At 32.6% G+C, this 26,152-nt stretch overlaps 1 protein-coding gene and 3 long non-coding RNA genes across 7 annotated transcripts in view; all 4 read right to left on the bottom strand.

Moving 5' to 3' along the window:
- LOC111594280 (protein FAM102B) overlaps window positions 1–21,891 on the bottom strand; it is a 58,220-nt gene extending 36,329 nt beyond the window's left edge. The window contains exons 1-2 of one of the 3 annotated variants that reach the window (XM_030225176.1): window positions 21,859–21,891; window positions 20,871–20,946 (exon numbers count right to left, since the gene is read on the bottom strand). The gene's annotated coding sequence lies outside the window, so the exon portion shown is untranslated. Of the gene's footprint in view, window positions 1–20,870; window positions 20,947–21,489; window positions 21,681–21,713; window positions 21,772–21,858 lie in introns of those variants that run through there. The other 2 variants (XM_030225178.1, XM_030225177.1) reach the window with 2 other exon arrangements.
- A 566-nt stretch (window positions 21,892–22,457) lies between these two features.
- LOC111594294 lies at window positions 22,458–22,963 on the bottom strand. 2 transcript variants are annotated; one of them, XR_002751113.2, is made up of 3 exons: window positions 22,865–22,963; window positions 22,694–22,804; window positions 22,458–22,641 (listed from the first exon to the last, which is right to left on the bottom strand). It is a non-coding gene; the product is annotated as an uncharacterized LOC111594294 (long non-coding RNA). The 2 variants fall into 2 exon arrangements; XR_002751114.2 differs by having other exon boundaries at window positions 22,458–22,631.
- Window positions 22,964–24,116: 1,153 nt separating this feature from the next.
- Window positions 24,117–24,687, bottom strand: LOC111594293. Its single transcript, XR_002751112.2, has 2 exons — window positions 24,633–24,687; window positions 24,117–24,568 (listed from the first exon to the last, which is right to left on the bottom strand). It is a non-coding gene; the product is annotated as an uncharacterized LOC111594293 (long non-coding RNA).
- A 614-nt stretch (window positions 24,688–25,301) lies between these two features.
- On the bottom strand, window positions 25,302–25,950 carry LOC111594296. Its single transcript, XR_002751117.2, has 3 exons — window positions 25,859–25,950; window positions 25,686–25,799; window positions 25,302–25,625 (listed from the first exon to the last, which is right to left on the bottom strand). It is a non-coding gene; the product is annotated as an uncharacterized LOC111594296 (long non-coding RNA).
- Window positions 25,951–26,152: the final 202 nt, after the last annotated feature.

Below are 26,152 nucleotides of genomic sequence, written 5' to 3'. Positions count from 1 at the left end.
AAATGTTTATTCAATTAAAAACTTTTGGTTTTGGCAAGATAATGCATGTAAACAATTTATATAAAATTTAGAGTGGATACCTTAATAAAAGTGAATAATTTTTTCACAAACAAACAAATTTGTTATTTCAAGATTTACATTTTTTCACAAATAAACTAATTTGAGCTTTAAAGAGCTTCAGATTTATTTCCTAGTGAACTTAATTATGCATATTTATGGCAATTTTGAAGTACTTTAACTATATTTGCTTAGCTGAGTTTTTTTTTTTTTTGCTTCCATAATTCGAGTACCCTTCAAATGTGTCAAAGCAACAAAAATGTTGTTCGTGATTCGTCTGGCATCAAGTGCAATTAAAATCTAATGAAAAAAACACAATTGTATATATAAGGAGAGAGTAAAAAATGGAATCAGCAACAACAAACAAAACCTCGACAACTAATGATTAAATAATAATTATATTGCAAAAAAACAACCAACATGAACTGTTTTAGTAATAAAAACTTGAATGGAATAAACACAGTAGCTAGCTACTATATACTATACATATATATACGTATATGTACATAAATAGTATATAATTGTTAGCTATGGAGTGATTCACTGACTAGCGGTTTGTATTGAAATCTGAACTTTTGCTTTTCTAACTCAATCACTGCGTTAATAACATAAGTTTTACTTACAAATGAGTGTTGAAATACTTAGACATGCTAATAAAAAAGAACGTTTATTATTAAATTGTTATAATATATTTAAATAAACTACATAAAAGTAACAATATTGCATATTGTGCATATTAACGGCAGTCTAGCTTTCTACATAAAATCCGACATAATAAAAAATATATATATTTGAATTATTTATAATAATAAATTTATAGAATTTATATCTTAAGGTGAGTAATAAATATAATATATTTACAAATTATATATAATAAATAATATCAATATATATTAAGCTACAATATGAGTTTAACTATAACATATATATACAGATCATTTATTTAAGCATATAATTGCAAACAATATGTTAGTTATAAGTCGAATAGTTCTATTAGAAAACCATTTTAAAAAATATTACAATAAAATTAATACGTTTTATTTACGAAAATCTAGCCTTTAAATAGTTAGAAATATTTCAATAAAATAAAGAAGCTTACAGATTAAGATAGATAGATAAATATATAAATATTTTTGTATATACATAATATATGCACTAATATAATAAATACCCACCACCCACAGAACAGAAATGCATTAAAAAATCAATCAAAAATAACAACAACAAAAAATACTTTCATTCCAAAAATTCTCTAAAACCATTCTTAAATTCAATCAACCAGATCTACCTACTATATGCTCCATACATTATAATTACAGCATTATTACAGAGTATATGGATTATAAAGCAAATACTGAATTATAAAACACGCGCAACTTGTGTTTCGTAATATTTTGTATTTATCTACGGCATATGACAGACTTATGCAAGTTACACACACACACATAGTTTAATAAAACTGAGTTTCAAGCACGGCAACAGCTTGGCAACGCGATAAATTCTAATTGCGACACGAGTCAGCCTCGAGCTACAGTTGTCTGCTTTCAATGGCGCACATGGCGTATGCTTAATCTCGGCTCGTGTCCAGGCAAATTGAAGCTGGCACAACAGCCCAGACTAGCCGGCTCTATGGGTGGCTTTTTTAGTTTATATACATATATGTACAGTTCATATGTGACATAACCTGTTACAGTCTGTTGTCAATCAATTTGCTGCTGGATTTCGCAATACTTTTTTTGTTCAACTTAATTTTGTTTTTCTTTTTTTTGCTTTTTTATTTTGTAATTGAAGTAAACACATATATAAAAGAGCTGAAATTTAGTGATATCAAGTGATGCGTCTAAAACGATTTTGATTGGTTTGTTGTGGGCGATTGTAAGTATGTCAAGATTTTGTCATAAATCAAATGGAAAACGCTGACGTCTTTCTTTGCAGTGCATAGGGTTTTGTATTAATGAGGGTTTGCCTCTCTTTGTTTTTCTGTATGTTTTTGGATTTTGTTTTCTTGCTAAACGCCTAGCAATTAGACAAATAACCCCCCTGTAGGCTCTTTAAGGCCCTCTGACCAGCTGTATTTGTATTTCTTTTTTCGTTTTCTTTGCAAGACTTACGACTCTTTTACATTCGAAAGTTGCGTTAGTTTTCAAAGATTCGTTAGGTTATTTCGCCATATTTTTTTAAATTGCATTTAGCTAACAATTACTTTAATAATTGCAAGAAAAACTAATTATTATATAGAATTATTTTATTTTGCTTATTACTTACATATAATAATAATTTAAAAAGGGGGAAAAATGTAGGAAAAAACTTTAAAATATATAACAATTTATTATTATATAAAATCGTGTTAAAAAAATTTACAAATATAAATAAAAATAAAAAGTAAATAATAAAGAAAAATATACTTTACTTATAGCTAAATATAAATTTGAAATAGAAAAAAAAGTTTTTATATCGAATAAAGTATATATCAAATTATATGTATCTGAATAGTTGCTTTACTGACTTTAACCAGCTATCACCACTCAAAACTTGATTTTAGCAGAGGAGAACCGATTTTTAGCTTGAGCATTTGGCTTGACAATTGAAATCATCTAAGCAGATTCTATTGCCAGATAAATGCTATAAATATGTGTTGAACGCGATCTTTTCAACGAGTTGCTTGTTGTAAAGTGTGCGATTGTGACACATAGGTCAATTTAAGGTTGCTCTCATTTTTTAAAGTAATTAATTTGAAAAAATAGAAACCACAGATAATATTAATATAATTACTTTAGAATTTTGAGTTAAATAAGTTTATGGACTTGATAATTTAACTGGTTTTTCAAACGTAATTAATATATATATATATCGCATGAAAGAAATTGCTATCAATATGAAAGGCCGCTTCCAATGTTTAACTTCAATCGCAAGCCGTTATAGCCGTACCTTTAATTTTCTGCAGCAATTTATGAATAAAATCAAAAGATTAAACATTGACAAGTTACTTATCACGCGAGCACTCGCACAAACAGTGCGTTCAAATGAACTGACAAATATTATCAAATGATTTTTGTATTTATGACGTTGTCTACGACTTGCACTTGAACGACCGAGCGAATGGGCACAGATACGAAAATAAATAAAGTAAAAATAGATAACAACAAATGAAAAAGAAAAAGCCAACACAAAATTAGTTGTACGGACAGGTGAGCAACAAATAATGAAGACGTAATGCAAGGCACCTTGATAATGAACGATAATGAATATATTACATGGCCCATGGTCATGAAATTACTTAAAAAACTTAAGCACAAGAAATTTCAGCTGAAGTTGGACATTTGGACACATGGACGACGTGAACATGATTGATGCACTAAGAAACGTTGTATAGATATATATATAAGAAAAGATAATGGGCTATGGAAGTGTCGCGGAAGTCGTGCAGCGCTACTTTGCCAAGTTATTGAACTTTGCTTTAAAAATTAACAGTCAGTCGAGCTAATTTTGTGCTCCATGAAACAAGCGAAATACATAAATATATATATAAAAACTAAATAAAAAGTTAACGTGCAATAAACAAATATTCATGGGCAACTGTGCAAATAACTGCGAGAGGTTTTAACGATCGTGGCTATACAAGCCACAAAATAAAAGAAGATATAAGCACCGTGAAGGGTACACTCGAGATTCCACGAAATAAAGATCAAACATTTATTTTATATACCGTTTCAGCAGTTCAAACAAAAAAATTATCTCGAGTTCACTTTAAATATAAATTATTTGGCTAAATAAGAAAAAAAAAATAGCAAAAGTCGCAGTAAAATATTAAAGATAATTTTGTGAAGTATGTAAGAATTATTATTATAAATAAATAAAACAATATAGAAAAATAGAAAATAAAATAATTAATTTTAAAGTTAATATCAATTAATTTGAATAATAACGAATTTAATAAAAATCGGATAATTTGCAAGATTTTACTACTATTGCTTCAAGTTTTTATTTATGTTCAAAAAGGAAATAATAAATTTGATCTAATTTTCAGAAACTTGTGTTTTAAAAAGAATTTAAAATCTTTAATAAAAAAAATATAATAAAATATATAAATGTATGTATATATATATTCGGCAGTCTGCGAATGGACAGACCCAAGAAGTCTACTGCGAGTCTGATTATCTTATACACATGTGCTCTGCCACGCCTTCATTTTTGCTGCTGCCTGCAGCTACATACACACTCATTTGTCATGAGTACACAAAATAATTTATTTAAGCATCTATAAAGCGAGTACATAGGCAGAAAGCTGCTCACGATTTGTCACTGAGTAAACGGCAAATATAGAACAATTGGATGTTAATGCATTTCATATTGACTTCCGTGTGGTTTACAAGGCAATTCGAAATTCCAGCGTATTTAATTGCTATTGACTTTTAATAAACACAAACACATACAATAAAGAGGCCACAGTTGGCATGTCTGTCATAAATTCAATTTCGAACTTTGTCGTGCCTTCCTTTAGTAAATTCTGTAAATTTATTATGATGTCAGAATTTCTAAATTTGACAAAACACAAAATTAAGAAGATTTTTCCCCAATTTGCTCGAATCACGTGCCACATTAAGTGGCTGAGTGTGTCGAATATCAGGCTTAGACTGTGTGGGTTTCATTTTCATTAGCGAAATCAGTGGACAGAACAAGTTTTGTCTGTCTGCCTGCCTGCGACTTGATTTCTTCTGTTTCTTGAAGTGAAAATTATAGAAAGTTGAAGTACAAACGAAAAACAACAAATAAAAAGCCAACTTGAGACAATTGTCAAGCTGGCAAAAAAGGCAATTAATTTGCTCAGATTAAGAGCCAACAGCAAAACAATTTCATTTTAAATGAATCAAAGAGAACGAATGAAGAGCGCGTGAATTGAAGTAGATTTGATTGACTTTCATTTGTGAAAAAGATGAACGATAGCTTTCAACTCGTCAGCATGCCAAAGTGTAGACAGATGGTTAAGATAGATGTAAACTTGTAGAGATAATCTTTATATAAGATGTTTATATTACGGGGCGGTTAGTTTCGTTTTGGAATTTCAGTATTTGATTGTAGGTGATATGCTCATAAATATGAAAGTTCTATAGAAACTAATTTTATATATATAATGTATACAGGTCAAGGAAACTTTGTATTCAAAATTTAATCAATATATTTTTATTTTAAGTGCATCAGACAGCAAGTGAAGTGAGATAGATTTTATTTACTTTCATTCGTGTAAAATATAAACTTATTTACTTTAAAGCTTTCAACTTTTGAGCATGCCAAAGTGTGTACTGATGGTTAAGATGGATGTAGACGTGGAGAGACCAGCTTTACATAAGATATTATTTTGAAGTTGAGCTCTCGTTTCATGATTGAAGTGCTTTCAATTTTGGGATCACAGTACATTTTAGATATTTATGAATACATGAGTAATATAAGATAACTAACCTTAGTCTCAGACCATGATTCTGGTGATGCTAAATTCCAATTGGAATCTAGCTTTTCTCTATGATCTCTCTTTCCACATAAGCTACCCAACCGTAATTTACTTTTCTCAACATTTCACACTTCATATTTAGCAACTTTTTTGTAACAATAAAATAAACATTTTGTTTCCCCATTTCTTTTTTCTCAAATTTGTTCATTGCTTTTGTGGATGACAAACGAAATGAGCTTTGCGCCAAATTGTAACGCCCTAATCTATTGTTCGCACAATACACGCAGCGCAGACAATAATATTTCTTTTGTTGTGTTTCCTTATCGTTTGTTATTATTTTTATTATTATTATTATATTTCCAATAATGTATTTTGAAATTTGTTGTGTTGCGTCTTTTGTTGTTTTCTGGCACCGATTTTATTGCTTTTTTTTAGTTCAAACCTTATTTATAAAACATCTCGCCCCCGTACCATTACTCACGGCCTCATCAAGCGTAATCGCAAATATTTGCTGAGCTAATGATATGAAATTTTTTTATTTTTTTTTGCCTACACAGTAATTTTTTAATCATTTTTTTGCGCTAAATTTGTAACTACAAAATGTTGAGACAGCGATTTTGTAAGATTTTTTGCAACAGAAAGAAAAACAAACTTGATAATAAGTGTAGCAATAATTGGGTTTTGAGTTCACATTCCAGAAAAGAAAAACTTATGGGAATTAAGCGTATGAAATATGAATGAAACATTGTAAAATTATTTTGGTTTTATATGAAGACTATTAACAACAATTTAAGGTAAATAAATAAATCAAAATAAAAAAAACTGCTTAAAAAAGTTTAAAAAATTGCAATTTGAGTTGCGGAAAACTGAGGTGGAAAGCAATTTGATATACATATAATTTAATATGGCTGTATACATCCTTCAGCAAAATTTTGAGCTCGTATAGGATAATTTCTTGAAATATATTCAGCAAAAATAAATAATAAATTATTCAAGTTTCAATCAAAGCTAATTAATAGACTAACTACTACAAAATGTGACAGTTTGTGTTCAATTAATTTATGCAAAATGTATATATATAACCATGTAAAAACAACTTTGAGTTGGGCTGACAGCTTATTTTGTTTTATTTTACTTGTTGTTTAGCATATTAAAACAGTGTCGTTCGGCATTTAAAGGAGGGAGAAGGTGAGCGAACGAGCTGATTGGTTGATTAATAATTAATGTAAATACTTGTAAAATTGATGAGCAATTTTAATGGCTATGGTTGGGCGTTATAATGGAATTTAAGCTGAAGGAATATAAATTATAATTTAAATTTCATTTGCCACAAAATTAGTTAAACAACAAGCTAGTTAAAGTATTTGAAACCAGTTTGTTGTTAATGGAGCTAAAAATATATTAAAAACTAAAACGAATCATAATTTAAAAAGTTTCTTTGTGTAACTAAATATTAATTTTTTATGGTTTCTTAACAAACATTTATATATGAGTGGAGAATAAAGTATTTGTTATTTTTATACCCTGATCCCATTAAAAATGGGAAATCAGACTATAATGGTTTTGTGCAAATGTATGTAACAGGCAGAAGGAGGCGTGGCAGACCCCATAAAGTATATATATTCTTGATCAGGACGACAAGCCGAGTCGATTGAGCCCTGTCCGTCTGTCTGTCTGTCCGTCTGTCCGTCTGTCCGTCCGTCCGTCTGTCCGTCTGTCCGTCTGTCCGTATGTGTGAACGCGTGGATCTCAGCATCTATAAGAGCTAGAGACTTGAAATTTTTTTTGTAGGTCCGTGTATAGCACGCGCAGGTCAAGTTTGTTTCAAATATTCGATAACTATTCGCATTTAATTGTTATCGAATAAAAACATTATTGAAATGCAGTAAATAAATTATATCTCGAACGTCTTAAGAGCTAGAGCCTCCAAATTTTGTATTTAGTCTTATGTATATTTTATGCAATTTTGGTTTTTGTTGGATTTTGGATACCGGCTCCAAATTCCCCCAAATTCTTAGAATTTAAGTTAAGTTGGAACTAGGGCCATTATGTGAAGGCGTTTGCATCTCAACCAAGCCAATAGGATATGTAGATCATATGCTGAAAATTTCATTAAAATCCATTAAGTAAAACAGAAGTTATTAAACAAAACGTTTGGCCAATTTGCAAAAGCACATGTCAGCAGCGCCACGCGCACGCATTTTTCCTATTCTTTTCTATTCCAAGAATTGAAATTGCGATTGAATTGTGCTGAATTATTAGCTGCTACTTATGTTTAAATTTGCAACACTTCGCGTATGAAGGGCAGTGGCTGCGTTGGTAGAGGCTCCGCTTGTATGCAGCTTGGTCCGGGTTCGAGACCAGTGGAGATGAAATGTTTTTTATTGTTTTATTTTTAGTTATGAAGTGGCGGTGTTTGTATTGTTTGTGCACGTTGCGCAAATAATCCGGGTTCGAATCCTGGTCTCGCAAAGTCGATTTTTATTTGTTTTCTTTTTTTTTTTTAATACTCGATACAAACTACGGAAAATATTACAAAACTCAAAGGACTGGGATCAGGGTATCTCCTAGTCGGGCACCCCGACTAGAGCTTTCTTACTTGTTTAATTTTTAAATATGTTAAAATAGACATTCAAACGGCTAACAGGCTTTAAAACCCATTATTTATATTTAAGACTGTAAAGTTAAAAATAAATTTTTAAAACTTAAACAAACTAAACTCAATTTAAACATAAGTTAACTTATATATTTCATATAATTCCCATAACATTTTCCCTGCCCTCAGCTCAACACTCAGCCCATAAATAACACAGCCAAACTTCTGCAACAAAACTGACATAATAATAAATTAAACACATAAAATGAATTGCGTTCAGCTAACACTTTAGGTTTTTTTCGGGCCTGTCAACTTTTTTTCGGCTTGAGGTGAAAGGTTGAGGGCGTCATAAACTTATCTATTTTGAGACAAGTTGCTTCTCACTCTCTACTCTTTTTTGTGACTTAATTTCTGTAATTTTGTTGACATTTTTGTGGCAAAAAGTTTTTTCTTTTTGTCAACTTGTTTGATTAATTTGCCTAAGCAGTTCGTTGTTTCAGTTGTTTTTGTCTCTGCATTTGGTGGGTTGTTTATCATGTGGCTCGTGTGTGTGTAGCTAAATAACACAGGCCCGAAACACTTGGCAATTTAATTTCATTTATTTGTATGCGAATTGCTGTTGAAAGATGAGTTTTTTTGGTTGTGTTTTTATTCGCTTCTGTTTTTGGTTAGCCCAAGGTCAATTTTTGTAACTAATGGCTTTATTTACGCTCAGCATAAACATCCGTTTGAATTGCAAAGTTTATACAGTAGTTAAGCAATTTGAATTTCAAAGGAAGAATCTCTTTGAAAGTCTATAAAAATTGTATTAATTAGTTTTTCCAAGAGTGAAACGAAATTGCTTTTAGTTGAAAAAGCCTTTGAATGAATAATTTTATTGAATCTATCCCTATTGCATAATTTTATCAATTTAATAAAAAAGTTCTGCGTAACATTATTATTTTATCTTTGAAACGCATAAACAAAATTTAGTTTTTATATAATAGTTTTCCTTTGTTTTATATTTGTTTTGAACAAAGTTTTAACTTTTTGCTTTATCGCCCACGCACACACAAAATGATGAAACTTTAAGAACAACTGCAATTATTTCTTCAGAACTCATGCATAATGCATCTAGCTAAAAAGAGCTCCAACTTTTGATGAATGTCCGCGTTATATGTGGGTTTTCTATTATTCAACTCGATTCTATTCTATTCTGGGCTCAGCTGCGAACTATGCAAAATGTGCATAAATAAATAATAACGCCCGCGCTCAAATTATGGCTAATATAAGACGAGTAATAATGACGAATAGAAAATACCCTTTAAATTAAGATAATAGCCGGTTTAAGTTCTCATTCTATAGTTATTAAGGAAGAGAAAGAAAATTCTCTAGTAATTAAAGTTTTTAAAAAAATCAGAGTATTTTATATATTAAAATAAGAGAAACATAATATTAAAATATTTAATACAATATTAACATAGTTTCTGACTTACAGGGTATCATATCTTTTATATAATTATTTCACAGTTTCAAAAGCTTCAGAATACAACAATTAAACATTAATAAATAAAAAAATAATATTGAAATATTAAATATTAGTAAATTAAACCAACTGTTTTTAATATTAATCAACAATAACTTTTTTCAACAGGGTATCCTCACTTTCATAAGCCATTTTGTTACACTTGATAAAATTTCACTCGCTTAGTTTTGGATTTGTTTGCCGAGCAGCAACAACGAGCTGAAACGGGCTCATCAGCAAATGTTTTCCGGCTTTGGAAATAAGCCGCCGCCAGCCCCTCCACTGGAATGTCTCCTCATACGGGCTAAACGACTCTAGAAGTGGGGGTAGCCCCACTATTATTTTGGATCCGCCGGGCGTACAAAGTGCGGAAGTGCTTTAATTTAAAAAAATTTGCCGATGGCGGGGCGACAAGTTGAGTTTAGTTTTAATTTTGTTAAACAATTTTTTATCTTTTTTCCCACGTTAGACAATTGAAAATTAAGGAGCAGTAGTGGTGGGGGTGACAACTGTCGAAACTGGGGCGCAATTGCAACTGAAACAGTTGACGGCATTGAGGCTGGACCCGAGCTTTAACCCGAGCCTGAAGGTGACTGCAACTGCAATTGGAGGCTAACCAAAATAACAATAAAAAAACCCAAGTTTCGGGTATTTTTTTTTTCTCTCTCTCTCTCTATCCACAGTGCTTCTTGTCACAGCTGTGCGATATTTAAGTGCTCATTTGCCCCCCGGCTCGGCCTGTCCAGCATTTAAAAATTTTGTGCATTTTTAGCGCTACTTTTTGGAAGTGGAAAACAAAAAATGATTAAAGAATGTCGCCGGTTGTCGTCTGTATTGCATACCAAATGGAAACCTTGGCCCTGACTTGGATTTCTCGCACTGCTTACAAAAGGAGGCATTGTTCAGGTTTCCGTTTACGTTCGAGTTTTTGTTTTCGATTGGAGTTAATCATTTAGACATATAAGCATTTGAGGTAACATAGTTTTTCACAAGGGCAATTCGAGAGTCTATTGAGTCTATATAAAGAATTTGTCTTGATTTTGTTATTCAATTAAATCAAAAGCTTTATAGCGATATTAACAGCTAATAAGTGATTTCGGTTTAGATGTATATCGATATTTATCGATGATGCAATAAGAACGATATAATATTTAGATAAATATGCTAGCATTTTTTATATTAATGGCTCTATTTAAGTAAAACATTAAATATTAAAATATAAAAAGATTCTTAATTTAAAAATCTATATAAATGTAGAGAATATATATGTAAAATGCGATAATAAATGGAAACTAGAAAATGTTATGAAAACCATAAAAATTAACGAAAGCAATGAATGAACTATATTAAGTAAAATATATTTAAATTCGAATTGATAGAAAAACCCTTAAGAGAAAGGAGATTCAAAAATTCCTTAAGGAGCGAAAGATTAAGCAATCTTACATAAACTATTATAATTTGCACATTTTTCTTTTTAGCTCGTTATACAGTTAGCTCTGCATTTGGAACTGGTTCACATTTGGGTAACCCATTTATAAGGTGTCTCACTCAACTATTACTACATAAATAATAACATGTTTAAAGAGACTATTCAAGCACAAGTTTCGTGACAACTGAAATCCCATGTGTAACCCAAATAGTCTGCTCGCTTTATATATAGTTTTTTTTTCTTTTTCTGAACCAACAACTTGCTCAACTTTAAGTCGCCAAAGCAAAACACATTCAACATTCGCTCTATTTTTCCCCAACTGTTTTTTTTTTTTTTTTTTGGCAATTTTTGATGCGACTTGCATGGCAATTGACTTGACACGCAACTGAGAAATATATTTCTGTCGTTTTTTGAGTGAAGTTATTTTGCGCATTGGAAGATCCTTAATCTTAGCAATAACTGTCTGTCTAACTAATTAATCACAATGTTTTACGTTTTACGTTTCAAATCCGCATTGTCTCCCACAAAATGCCGCAGCCGCCACCGATCTCAATTCATTTCGTATCTAATCAAAGTCCAAATGCGTTTAAATTGCAAAAAAAAAGCATAAAATAACTTTGGGTCCAAGTAAAGCATCGACTCCCAAACGAGTTGCGGATACTCGAGTGCTTCGAGTGGTTTGAGCGAGCGTGAAAAGTGATTGAATTACAGTAGCCATGCCCCGGAGCGGCGGGTGAGCGGTCAGAGTGAATCTGTGGTCGCTACGAAGACATCTTTCGCCTGGTCACTTAAGAATCGCAACAGGTTTTTCAGCTTAAAAATATGACAGAGAGAGGAAGAGAGAGACAGAAAGAGAGAGGAGCGACGACTGTGCAGAGCTGATTGCTGATTCATTATGACCACAATTAAGTTATGGCGGTAATAATGAAGGGTATTCCCAGAGTTGCCTACAACAAGCAACAAATATGTGATTCTATATTAGGGGAAGCGCTTGATAATGTATATGATAATGTAAAATTATTTACATAAAATATAAAAAAATAAATAAATATAATATTATAGTACTCAAATTAAAGATTTCTTATTTTAATTATTACTTTACTTTAAATATATATAATATAGGGAAACACCCCTTTCATTATGCTCAATTAAATTATAACCTCAACTTGAAATTTCCCATTAAATTACAATTCCTAACAAAGAGTCTTAAGAAATAAGGGAATTTTTCTAGATTTGATTTATCCCAGATCTCCAAGTTCCAATTCAATGAAAATTACTAGCTCAGAGTCTTACGAAATAAGGGCATTCCCAAGCATTAAATTTCCTATTCAATGCATTCCTAAGTCTGAGTCTCTTTCTACTATAAATTATTTATTGAATTATATATAAGATCTTTCTACGATATTTGATATACATAAAATACCAAAACTGATAATTAAAAAAAAAATCTGTCTTTAAAAATATAATTCTGTAGTTTCTGAATTCGGGTCATACGCATTCGAAGAAAAGGGAGAACTCATTATTTTCAGCGCTGATTTGGGATTCAACAGCCACTTAAGCCCTTAAGCATGGCTAACAACTTGCCGGCACGCCCCAATGATATCCAAATGCCCCACTCGCTATGGCAGAACTTAATTAAAAGACTCGGAGCGAAGCGAAGCAGAGTTCCCCCTTCACATAAGCGCTGCCAACCAACCAACCAGTTAGTCAAGCAAACCAAACAAATACTCAGAGAATGTACGCTGTGCACTTACTTCTAAAACACACTGTATGCACTTTATGCACGTGTATGTGTGTATGTGTGGAAGATGTGGCTCAACGTCCTTGAGTGGCAAATAAGCATATAAACGAGGGGTGTTCCTTTAATTGAGAATCAAGTTGGCTTTTGTATATGAAAATATAATTCATAACAAATCTCTTGTTTATTATTAGTATCGATAATTTATAGTTGTAGTTATTTTCTTCGATACTATCGATAAAATATTTACTAATATATATTTAATTTATCGTTGACATAGCCTTATCGACTATTTTCAATGTGATATAATATAATATATATAATATGATATATCAATATTTTTAAGCAATAGTAATAAGATATTTATCGTTAAAATATTGCTTCTATGGATAATTTTGAATTAAAATGTTGGTTTATGAAAACTGTTTTATTGACTCATTGGGACTAGCGAGAAACAAATTGTAATATTTCACGAAATTAATTAAAATTTAAATTGGCTTGACTAAAGTTTACAAATTAACTTTTTAATCACAGATCAGACAGCTGGTAATTAACTTTTTTAAGCTCACATACTAACGAATGATGGAAACGCGATTAATTAATTAGTGCACAAAATATTTAAAAAAAAGATGTTTCCATAAAAAACAGTAAGTGTACTTTATCATTAAGTATATTTCTTCACTGACTTCATGACCAACCCCATAGTACAAGTGTTTGTACTTACACACACATACATATATACGAACTCTCATCTTTGCACAAACTCTGCTGCACTTGTCATTCGCCCGCTGTGCAACCCTGCAACATCCACTTGAAAGGCAGCAGCGGGAGAAGAAGAAGCACAACACGAAAGCGTATAAAGTGCATGCAATATCAAATGGCACTCAACTACAAACTTCACTACTCACCCTCTCCTTGCTTACTTAACAGCAACAGTTGAAAATACACAGTAAGAAATTTCGGTTACACTTAACTTATATATATAAATAAATAAATTTCAATCAAAAAGCTGAATCTATGGAATTAAATTGCAAAATTATATTTCAACAAAATAAATTTATTGTTATTTTTATTTTTTGTTTTCTTTTTTATTTGTTAATAAGTCACTTAATTTACTGCGCATAAGAAAATTACGCAAATTAACTTGAAATTCGACACAATTTTCAACAGCTTATTTAGTTTTTAAATTTTTGTTGACCGGTTCAGTAATTTTAAGTGTCGAAAATAAGCAAAAAGTTACCAAGTGGTCGACTTGGGTATTTTTTTTGTTCAAACATTTTGATCAATCAAATGAAATTTGTTGTTTTTTTGGCAATTAAAATCTATTTGCGCATTCTAATTGGAGCTTGTAAAGTTTCAAATTTATATGCTAGGAAAACAGGAAACATTTGCGTAATTGCTTAGTGAAAATAGCGCAATAATTTTTCTTGCGGTGTTGATTTTTTAACGCTTGAAGAAATAATTATTGGGCAATAGAAGAATAACCTCCAAAACTGGCAACAGCTGCTGCAACGTAAAGGGGAAGGAAAATAAAAAAGAACCGCTAAGCATTCGACACACAAAACAACAACAACGACCCCAAAAGCGCACCAACAAAGTCAGTGGCAGGCGGAACTTGTTTACGAGTGCCCCCAACAACAGTGAAATAGCAGACAAACGAATATTCTCTCACATTTAAAACGGCAAAAGTCTTATACACAACATGAAAGACAGAGAGCGAGAGAAGGAGAGAGGCCAATAGATAGAGAACGGCTGCTTTGCCATTGTAATTTGCCATACACATGGTTGTTGTTGTTTTTGTTATTTCAAGCATCGCCTCATTAACGGCAAGCCCATACACAGATACATTCACATATGCCTATGCATACACATATACAGTTAAAGTCTGCGACCCAGTGACGTCTTCTAAATGACGTCGCAATGTCGCCAGCGTCTGTATGTAAATATGTAGTATGCATATAACTATTTACAACAACGGCAGCGGCAGCAGCAGCAGCGCCCTGACCTCTGCACACAGACAGCTCTTTTCAATGTTATGTGAATGTTGTTAACAGCGCACTGTTGCGCTTACTTATAAGAGTGAGTGTGATAGAAACTGTAACAGTAGACGTAACAGTTTTTACAAAAAATTAACTTGCTTATCTCTTCTTGAAGTTTTTACTAATTATAGTTTATTTACTAAAAACTGATCAATTTTAAGCATTATAAGCATTTTCTCAGGGTTATTAAATTGTAAGACTTTCTTGCGCAGCAGGTTGTCTAGTAAATTCCATAGTTCAAAGTGCATAAGCCTTCCCTATTTTCCTTATAATAATTATAAGTAGTTAATCTTTTTCTCATTTCAACTGTCCACTTCCCATCAATCTGAATTTCCACACATATTTTGCTTGTCTCCATTAAACATCATCATCATCATTAACTCACACACTTAGGCACACAGAGGCACACACAGAGCCACACTTGGGCCCAGTTTACATCATCTTTGGTATGTGAAAATCGTTTCCGACTTCCGCATGAGCGTTACATTTTCTGCTGAAGGGGGGTTACGTTTCGTTGGGACAAGTCACTGGCGTTCCACCTGCTTGATAGCAATTGACGAGGAGGACGGCGAGGTAGTGGAACTTATTGATTTTACAGTTACTTTTCAATGTTCAAAACAAGTGAGTTTTAATCAGTGAGGAGGCTTGAAAAATACCCTATAATTGACTGTAGTTCTTCTTCGTATTTCCAAGAGCTTCTGTCAATTTTGATGTCAAGCTTCAAAAATTGATAATAAAAATCGATAGATCTCGATTTTCATATAATGTTCTTGCTCTAACATACAAATTGTATTAAGTAAATAGTATTTAGATATTACAAACGTCAGCATTTAGTCTCTTTACTTTTTAAAAGGCAGAAAATCAATCAACTTCGATATAATATAATAATGGAAGCGAAGTTACATTAATTTACTCTCGAAGTTCATTTGGAAATATTTATTTAGCAATGAGTCTTCACAAATTAATACTCCCAAATATAATCTACTAACGTTCCATCTTACTAATACACTCTCACTTTATAAGAAGCAATTACAGGGTATGGAAACACACAAATTAGTTTGTTTTGGTCGCGTGCCATGCACGCGTCCACTGTAATTTTCTCGGAACCAGAGTCATGTCTCGCTTTCCATATTATATTGGTGACTGCATTGTGGGGTGGGGGACATGCTTCGCTTGTCACCTCCCACCCCAGTTGGACAGGTGCAATCCATGGCCTCCGCATATTTTCTTCCTCTTCTACGCGAGGCACGCGTCATGTGTGTGGACTTAGGGCTAAGGGCTAGAAAAATCAATTGCGCCTGCTTTGTGGGTCAACTTGCTTTTTGAACAAAATTTTTTCCCGTAATACGCCTTAAAATTTACATCATGCAACCGCCGCCCACTCTTCAGGGGCGCTGAACTTTTGTGGGGAAGGAGTGAGACGGCGCTCAGTTGAAAGCGTTTACACAGCTCTACAAGGCGTGGGCACCAACACTCTCCACTCTTCACTCTCTACACTTTGGGCGGTGGGCTCTCTCCAGCGTGACAGCCGCCTTCGCTATGTGTCCTCTCTATCGCTCTCTCTCTCTCTCTCACTTCCTTTCTCTTACGCTTTGCCCATTCCATTTACGTTGTCAGCTTTTCATTCAGTTTTTTCGTTTGCTGACAACTGTGTTGTTGTTGTTGCTTATGTTTATTTTTAGCCTCTTGCTGATAAAAAAAGTAAAGCGAATTCTTTGGCTTGCTTATGTGTTGATGCGTTACGCTTCGCTTATAGTATACATGTGTGTGTGTGTGTGTGTATGTGTATGCTTGAGGGAGTTTCTCTCCCTTTTGATATTAATATGTACCCTTTTATAACTATCTTATAATGATATGTGGCTATATTCAGGAGAGAACTTTTTTTCTCTTTTTATCATCGTATAAAAATATACTCGAGTAGATTTATATTAACTTCTAACCAACTTATCTTTATTAATATATGATTTTCTTTTTATTGTTTTTTCAGAGCTCATTTATCAATTTGTTTACTTAATATTTAAATCTTAGGATGTCTATTTTTGATTTATTTACTATTATCTTAAAGTCTTATCACATAAATTTATATTTCTCTTTAAAGGCATATAAATAGTACTTCTAGAGCTACTTTAATACTCGAAGCTCTGCTAAAAATACCTTATCTAGAAGCTTCTTCTCGCTAAATGAAAAAAAAGATTTAAGCATTTTATTATTTCCAAGAATCAGCTTCAACACAACACAATATTATACCAAAGATAAGAAAGAACTTGAAATCGAACAAATGCAATAAAATTAGCCCTGAACGCAATTAGATCATTAAATTTATTGCAGTCCCTCGATAAAGACTAAAGATAAGAGGTTCGATAAGACCAAATTTGTTTAACATTCAAAAATGTGTAGAAAGAGAATAAATAAATGTAGAACAATTACAAATTTGTTTCCTAGCAAAACATAATGCAGATAGGGGCGGGCCGGAGCGATAAGTCCCGCCCAGCTGATAAGCCAAGCGTCCCAAAGACGACCTTGACTAATAAAAATAAAAATACAAATAAATAAATAAAATCAACAAATTATAGTTGGTTGGTAAATCTTTTTTGTCCAACAAATCTGTTTCGCATGCAAATTAGCTCAAGTTGCTAATGAAAAAACTTTATAAATAAATAAAAAAATACAGCAAAAATTAACAAACAAAGCTAATAAATGGGTTTCAAAAACCCTCAACTTAAATAGAGCAAAGCCAAAAGTAAACCGGTTTTTTTCTTTACGGGGTGCGCAAGCACCCAAAAACCCAACTAGACAAAAAATTAATTGGAATTTTAAATTTTCAGCGAAAAGGTAAATAGGGAAGAGCGCGATAAATGAAATAAAAGCAACAAGAGGAAGGGTATATAACTAAAAGCAATTTAAATTGTTTTTTTTTTTTGGGAATTGGATAATTTTAAAAGTATTATTCATATATAACTATATAAAAATTAATTAAATAAAATTAATTATAGATAAAGATAATAAAATTAAAAAAATTTTAAAAAATTTTGTAACATAAAATATTTGTATAAAATTTAAATTTATTATACATTAAGAAAAATAAATTGCATATTATAATCAGAAACACTATTAGCTAAAGAAACAGAACTTATAATACAGTTTATCTTGTTTTATTTAATACATTTATAAATTTAACTTTTATTTTTAGTTTTATAATTATATTATATTTTGCCACAAAGCAGACTTTAAAACCAGATTCTTTGTCGTTAAAAAGAAAAATATTAACAGCTGTTCAAATACAAAACAGTTATTTTAAACAAATTACGTTTGAGTAATAAAAGATAAAATTACAGCTTATTTGTTAAAAATAGTTGCAAAGTTTATTTTTAATTTGCTGAGTCTTTCTATTTGACTTTAATTATAATTGAATAAGTAAAAGATATTAAAAGAAAATTTATTTTTAATTTACAAACTATAATTTTTATTTAAAAAATTAATAGTAATAAATAAATTATTTAAAAATCAATTCTTTTAGAAATTTGCTCTCCTGCTATCTTTCAAACAAGTTCTTCTTAGCGCGTGCCTATCGTACTTTTACGTACACAATGTACTTGTAATAAATTGCTATTTTCAATACTTCTACACACACATTCATATCTTTGGCCTAATAGCATATTAGGTCTGTCTGCATTACAGTTTATCCTCACATAAAACGAAAAAAGGTCTGAGAAATAATAAAAAAACCGCCCCCAAAGTAGAATTGTGGCTGCAGGCTGCGCAGCTGAGCTTGAAATGAGCATTCAATTTAATGCTATATATATACATATATATGTATGTGTGTTTATATGTCTAGCTTTATATTTTTCAATTTGAAACTGTCGCCAAGTGCGGGCAGCAATCAAATCAAATCAGCGAATGAGTTTAAATGCGAAAAAAAAATATATATATATATATATATACAATATATGTAATACATAATATATTCTTTGATGCTGTACTTTTAATGAGGATACATTCAATTAAGTGGGTATTTAGATCCTGAAGCGACTTTAGCACCTGCTAATTGCTCGGCCTTTGGGTTAGATTTTACCTTTGTACCGTTACGTGGAGCTTTCGTTCGCATGCCGGAAGAGATCAATTTGTGGGCCTGGCCGGCAGCTTGCGCAATTTAAGTGCCTAATTGCAGTCGCAGATACAGATACAGATACATTCATACAACCAGCAGCAGACACAGCTGCAAAAGCTCTATGTTGTCTAGGGTTGAACGGGAGGGCTGAGATTCAGCTAAGCCCAATTCTCAGGGCCAGAAATGTGTACAAAAAGAAGAGCTAAGAACAAGAATCGCGAAGCGGGAGAAGCCAGCGCGAGAGGCGGGCAGTGAACTTGCAAAACGAGTTCAACGAGATTTCAGGGCAGCAAAAAAATAAAAGATGGGAGCGAGTGCAGCAAAAATGTTAGAATTCTATATACCCTGTATAATAATTATTTAAATATATTAAAAATATTATAATAATTTATGGGCATACTTTTATGAGTTTAGAGCTTTAAATTTATTTAATTGATAATAATATATTTATTAGATATACAATTATTCAATTTATTGCATTTATAATTTTATTTTTATTGATTTGTTCATAATTTACTACTATGTATATTAGAAATAAAACATTTATATACATTTTAGTATTCCATTGAATATATATTTTGAAAATAAATCTTTAATATTTCTTAACTTATCTTTTGCAGTGGCTCTCGAAATTAAAAGCCTTTCGTTCGTTTAAGACAAAAACAATTATCATAAAACCGAAATTATTTATACAAATCGCAATAGCCCACGCCAACAGCTCGCACTTCAAAATCTGATTTGTTTATATAGATATTTCGAAGAAATAAAACCAAATCAAACGTAAATTGCAAATTTTTGCTTTCAGTTTTTCACCAAAAACGAAATAGAAAGCAAAAGCTGAAACCAATTTCGCTGGCATTGAATAGATTGTAGAGCTATAGCTATATAAATTATAATATATTGATCTGTTTATGCTATATTTCTATAGTCCGAAATTCTCTTAGATTTTTGCGTGAAATTCATAAATAAAAGATCGAATGCTGAAAGCTGCTGTCAGCGAATTTAACGGAATACTTTGAACTTGAATTGCGCAGAAAAAAACCAAAGAGAAGAAAGATAGATATAGATACAGATATCTACACATATGTGTATACAAATACAAGTACATTTTAAGATGGATTAACGTTTACATATGTAGATACATTTTTAGATAAAGATACATTAGCACAAACAGCTGCAGAGACAGGTAGGCTACGTATACCTACAGAAATAAAGCTACAGATACATTTACATATGCAGATACCGATACATTTACAAATGTTGACACAGATATATTTTCAGATGCATGATCAGGTAGCTATAAAAATACAGCTACAGATACATTTTCAGATACTGATAAATTAACATATGTATGCATGAATACAGATACAGATACAGCTCGATTTGCATACACTGCAGATACACATTCAGATACATTTACATAGAGCCCTTTAAATACGACTGAAAAACATGTAAACATTGTGCTTATATGCCTTTTAACCTGTAAATCGTTTTTATAAAAGTAATATCGAGATAGTTTGTATCTGTTGAATCTTTTATATATTACATACCCTGTAAAAATGTCTGCATAATAGCGAATTTCCTTTAACTGTGAAAAGTGGATACTAACAGTTTATATTCTAATAAGAATTTCAGGATTCTTAAAAGAAGCTTAAATTTAATTGATATGTCCTAATTTCACAAGCTATATAAATATTTTAATATTCCTTGTCATTGAACTATTAACAATCCAACTATTACTTTAGGGACTGAACTAAACAATCCATTCAAAAATAAGTCTTTAAAAGTGGGTGTTACTCATGCATATTGAGATAAAAATCTTGAACAGCTGTGTGCAGCAGCTGTTAAGCAAGACTGACGCAAATGTCACAATGCTAAACTTATCGATTATCGATACAATTTAGATTTACGCACGTTCTTAGGTATTAGAATGGGAAAACAATTGAAACTTACCTCGCAAAGTGCTAAAATTGCAAACTATTTCTTTACAATTTACAATTGGGGATGTTGTTGTCGACGTCACGAGCAGCTGTTGGCAGAGAATTTTTTATATATTAAAACACGCGCGCAAACACAAACTAACAAAACTTTTATATGCGAAACGCAATGAGATAAGCAAAAACAACAACAACAGTTACAGCAGCAGCAGTGGCAGCGACACAGCGGCAGAGACAAATTTTTCTCTCAATGAGCGCCGAAAAAAAAAAAAAAATCGAAAATTGACGGCGCCGTCGCTCTCACCAATACAGAGGCAAAAAGCGACAGGGCGTCGTATTTAGCACTGTTATTGTAGTTGCAGTTATTGTTGTTATTGTTGCTTTAACGTTTCATTGTTTTCTAAATAAAATTTAACACCATGAATCAAGTACAATTTTTTCTTTTAAGACACTCTTTCGTTAAATAGCAGATGCTCTTAACTCATATTTGCCAAACATTTTATTGTAAACATTTTCTCTTTAAAATTTCAGCACTTTTATTAACATTTTTGTGGTGAAAAGACGCATCGCACAAATACACACACACACATACAAGCGCGCATGCATAAAATACACTAACACACACACACACGTACCCACTTGGGCACAAACACATGTACACACGATGCTGCTGCTGCTGCTGCTGCCTGCTTCTTCTTCTTCAGAGCGCAGTTGGTTTTGTTGTCGCGTCGTTTTGCTTAAATGTTTATATGCATTGAAAATTTGTTTTAGCAGGTTTATTCATGAAACGCGATTCATTTTGTTTTTAAACAGCAGCCAATGCAAAATAAAATGTTAAGGTACGAAAATTGCCACCCACGAACGAACGCAAAAATCCAAACGAGCGATTTCAGAGTAATTGAGGTACAGCAAAATCAGTAACTGTTTCTCGCTAACTTCAGCGCATTTACGGTTATTAAACTTTTAAGCACAAACACATTACTATTATGCAAATTTAAACGCACCCAAAACGCGACTTGACCGTCCGCTTGTAAGATTGTTAATGTTAACATATTATGTTAATTTGCTCTACCATAGAATAGACACTATGTTAAACTCAAGAGGTACTGCTACAGGTTTTCAACAATTGGTGGTTAAATGTATAGTATGCGCCAGACACTTAATATATCAATCTTAATTTTTGATATACCATTTAACACCTATTGCTTCTTTTATTTACCAATTCAAATCATCCAACACAATTTTTTAAACATGAGCTGCATACTTGGCCTAGACTTACTTGTAACATTATGTTAACTTTCAAATTTGATGTTAGTTGCTGTTAATACTCAAAATGGTGCTGTTCGACTCAAAATGGCATAGCAAAATTTTTAGTGTGCTCCAAATGCTTTTTCGCCATCTATCGTAAAAAGGCTAAAGGTAGCCCGCTTCAGCAAAGACAAACACCCATTTCAGTGCGCGATAAATCCTAAATGGCGCAAATTTAAATTTTTATTGATACGGTGAACGGGTATTCCATTTAATTTTACATGTTTTATGTACGTGTAGGAATCTACAGATTTCGAATGTTAACTTATGTCCATACCTATATGTACAATACGAGTGAGTCTAGTACCTAGATTTCCTCCTGAAAAAGTGTTTAGCATGACAATCCACAGCCACCACAGGGTCCACATCCACCACAGCAAGGAAAACAAGAACCACAGTAGCAAGCAGCATAGCAGTATGGGGAACAAAAGCCGCATCAGGAGTAGCACGGACAGCACATTTTCACAAACTGCGAGCGACTTGATCAATGCTATTTTTACAAGCCCGGTCATATACTGACTACGTACTTACTTTTCTTATTACTTCTTCAGGGAAATAGGCAGTAATTGGGATTGAAGCGACTTTCTACAAGCATCATTTGACTTTTTTAATTTTATTTTTTAATATGCTAAAAGCTTCAACCTGAATTATTAAAAATCATGTATATTTATCAATTCTATTTTTTGGATTATTTCAACTCACAATCAACCCATATTTCACATAACGAGCACATACAAAAGGTATTTACTGGACAAATTTAGGACTTTTAATGAACAATGCTTCCTTGTGCTGCTCTTATCGGAATTCAAAACGTTGTAGCCTACTATTTGTTGGATATTCAATTTTGATATTCAAAAAATATATTATACGCTGATCCTATTGAAAATGGGAAATCAAGGTAAAATGGTTTTGTGCAAATGTATGTAACAGGCAGAAGGAGGCGTGGCAGAACTCATAAAGTATATATATTCTTGATCAGGATGACAAGCCGAGTCGATTGAGCCCTGTCCGTCTGTCCGTATGTGTGAACGCGTGTATCTCAGCATCTATAAGAGCTAGAAAAGTGAAATTTTCTTTGTAGGTCCTGTTTGTTTGTTATCGAGTAAAAACATGATTGAAATGCAGTTAATAAATTATATCTCAGACGTCTTAAAAGCTAGAGCCTCCACCTTTTGTATTTAGTTTTATGTATATTTTATGCAATTTTGGTTTTTGTTGGATTTTGGATACCGGCTCCAAATTTCCCCAAATTCTTTAAATTTAAGTTTAGTTGGAACTAGGGCCATTATGTGAAGGCGTTTGCATCTCAACTAAGCCAAAAGGATATGTAGATCATATGCTGAAAATTCATTAATTCATTAAAATCCATTAAGTACAACAGAAGTTATTAAACAAAACGTTTGGCCGATTTGCAAAAGCACATGTCAGCAGCGCCACGCGCACGCATTTCCCCTATGCGTGTGCACACATACATTCAAATGCATGTAATTTTTTCTATTCAAAGAATCGATATTGCGATTGAATACTGCTTGAATTATCAGCGGCTACTCAACTTCAAATTTGCAACTCTTCTTGCAAGCAGTGCACTGGCTGCGTTGGTAGAGGCGGCGCTCGTAAGCAGTTCGGTTCGAGTTTGGTGGGGATGAAATATTTTTCATTGATTAATTGTATTTTTTTGTAATACTCTACACAAACTACGTAGAAATTAAAAAACGCATCTTGGATTGGGATCAGGGCATCTCCTAGTCGGGCGCCCCGACTAGAGCTTTCTTGTTTTTCCTAGAATGGGGGATAACCTTGGAATACTTTCTTCTCGAATCCAATTTTTCCAATTGTATTTATATTCTTAATTACTCTGTCTATCTTTCCATAAATATTTCTCTATATCGCTACATATCCCTCTATATCGCTCCACCCCCTTCTCTCCACAGCCTCTGGCACCCACACCCAACAATGGATCAACGCTGCTTTTTAATTTCCCATAACTTTACTTATTTAAACATAAAATTTTGTACACTAACAGAGTGACATTCGTATAGCGCCTGAAGTATGAGTAGTACCTAGATATCCTTTTGAAGACATCTCTAGCAACAGGGGCCACAGCCGCCACAACAGCGTCCATAACAGGGACCACAGCAGGAATAGCGATAGCAACAGCCGCCATAGCAGCCGCCGCAAGGTCCACAACAGCCACCGCAGGGTCCGCAGCACGAGTAGCAAGGTCCGCAGCACATTTTGCTAGATGCTGTTGCAATAGACAAAGAATTGAATATGAAGCTGCAGGAAGGATACCTCACGGAAAGGTAGGTACTACAATATATCGATCTATAATCTGAATTAGGCTTTGGGGAAGCAGGCCAAGCCGATACGATCGATATTTATAATTATTACAGGAAAGACTACCACCTAAAGATAAAATAAATAAAACATAAAATAATTATTTAAACACAAATCTCAGAATTCTACTTACATATCCCAATAAAGAGCACACAAAAATGTATATAGAAGTTTACGGGACAAATCTAAAAATCTTAATGAGGATTGTTTGTGCTGGTCCTGGCTAGGACAAAATCGTTGAGACTGAATTTCAAAAGCCTACTTCATGCTTATTTTTAGAGTTTTACTTGCAATACCCGACGTGGCTCAGTAATAAGTCGGTCTATCAATGACCAATAGATGTTTGTGTTAACTTGAAAATATCCTATAAAATGTCTTTAGCTATATAGCTGTAGATGTTCTCAACGGTAAATTGCAAGATAGTTTTATTCGATTTGCCAAGGATGGGTGGACGAATAGAGGGATGGACGGACTGATAAATGGAAGGACGGAATGACGGGCGGATAAATGGAAGGACGGATGATAAATGTAAGGGTGGATGGACGGATAAATGGAAGGAAGTTATCAACAAGTGTATAGGCATTCATTAGGTATATATATTTTATATATTTTGTATTTATTATATTTATTATATTTATTATATTTATTATATATATTATATATATTATTTATATTATTTATATTATATATATTATACATATTTTATGAAAAAATCGGTGCCTTATATAATCCAATTTTCAGAGCTCAAGCTTGAATACTTTCCCCAGTAAAATTTAAGTAAATTAGACATAATTTGTTTTCGTTTATCGAGTGAATACTTTATTTATTTTTGTGTTTATATCTAACTCTTTAGAACTATATGTTTAAAAAGAGACTATAAAGTGCACAGATAGAACATACACGTAAATGGTTAATTACTTAAGCGGTGCAGTACCTAGATTTCGTTCTGAAGATTTATTTTAACAAAATGGGCCGCAGCCTCCACAGCATGGTCCACAAGATCCGCAGCAAGGACCCGACCCACTGCAAGGACCACAGCCGCCACAGCAAAGTCGCGGGGGGTGGCAATAGGGCGAAGCGCCGCCGTTGCAGTTGGGATACAGCTTGTAGCACATACTGTAAGCAGCTGGAAATAGGAATTGATTGTGATTGATACGGACACAGAAATTTAATCAGATATACTCACTTGTCAGAATACCTCTTCACGGAAACAGGAAGTAAATGGAAGCTCAGAAATTCTCACTCAGATAAAAACTTTATTCGAGCTGAGTTGTTGTTTTCTCACAGAAGCTACTGAGGCCTACATTAGAATATTGGGAATCATTTACAAATATATAAAAACACATTATATATACGTACATTCCCAAAAACTCTACACAATACAGAAGTAATGTCATATACTTCAACACGACAAGTCTATGAAATTAAATGGAATGAGGCATTTCAGTTGATCGACGAGCGGAATACCAGTTCACATTACGAGGGCCTACTTAGTTTTTATTTACCGAACCCACTGAAAATATTAAATCAGGGAGGGTATGATGAGCTTTTGATGATGTTTGTAACAGGCAGAAGGAGGCGTTGCATACGTCGTTAATTATATATATTCATGTTTAGAACAAGTTGATTCGATTTAGCTCTGTCTGCTCGTCG

Source organism: Drosophila hydei, unplaced genomic scaffold (assembly GCF_003285905.1).
Source record: "Drosophila hydei strain 15085-1641.00,03,60 unplaced genomic scaffold, DhydRS2 tig00008124-arrow-arrow-pilon, whole genome shotgun sequence".
In the NCBI taxonomy this organism is placed as follows: Eukaryota; Metazoa; Arthropoda; class Insecta; order Diptera; family Drosophilidae; genus Drosophila; species Drosophila hydei.
This window is presented reverse-complemented; position numbering and strand designations above follow the sequence as displayed.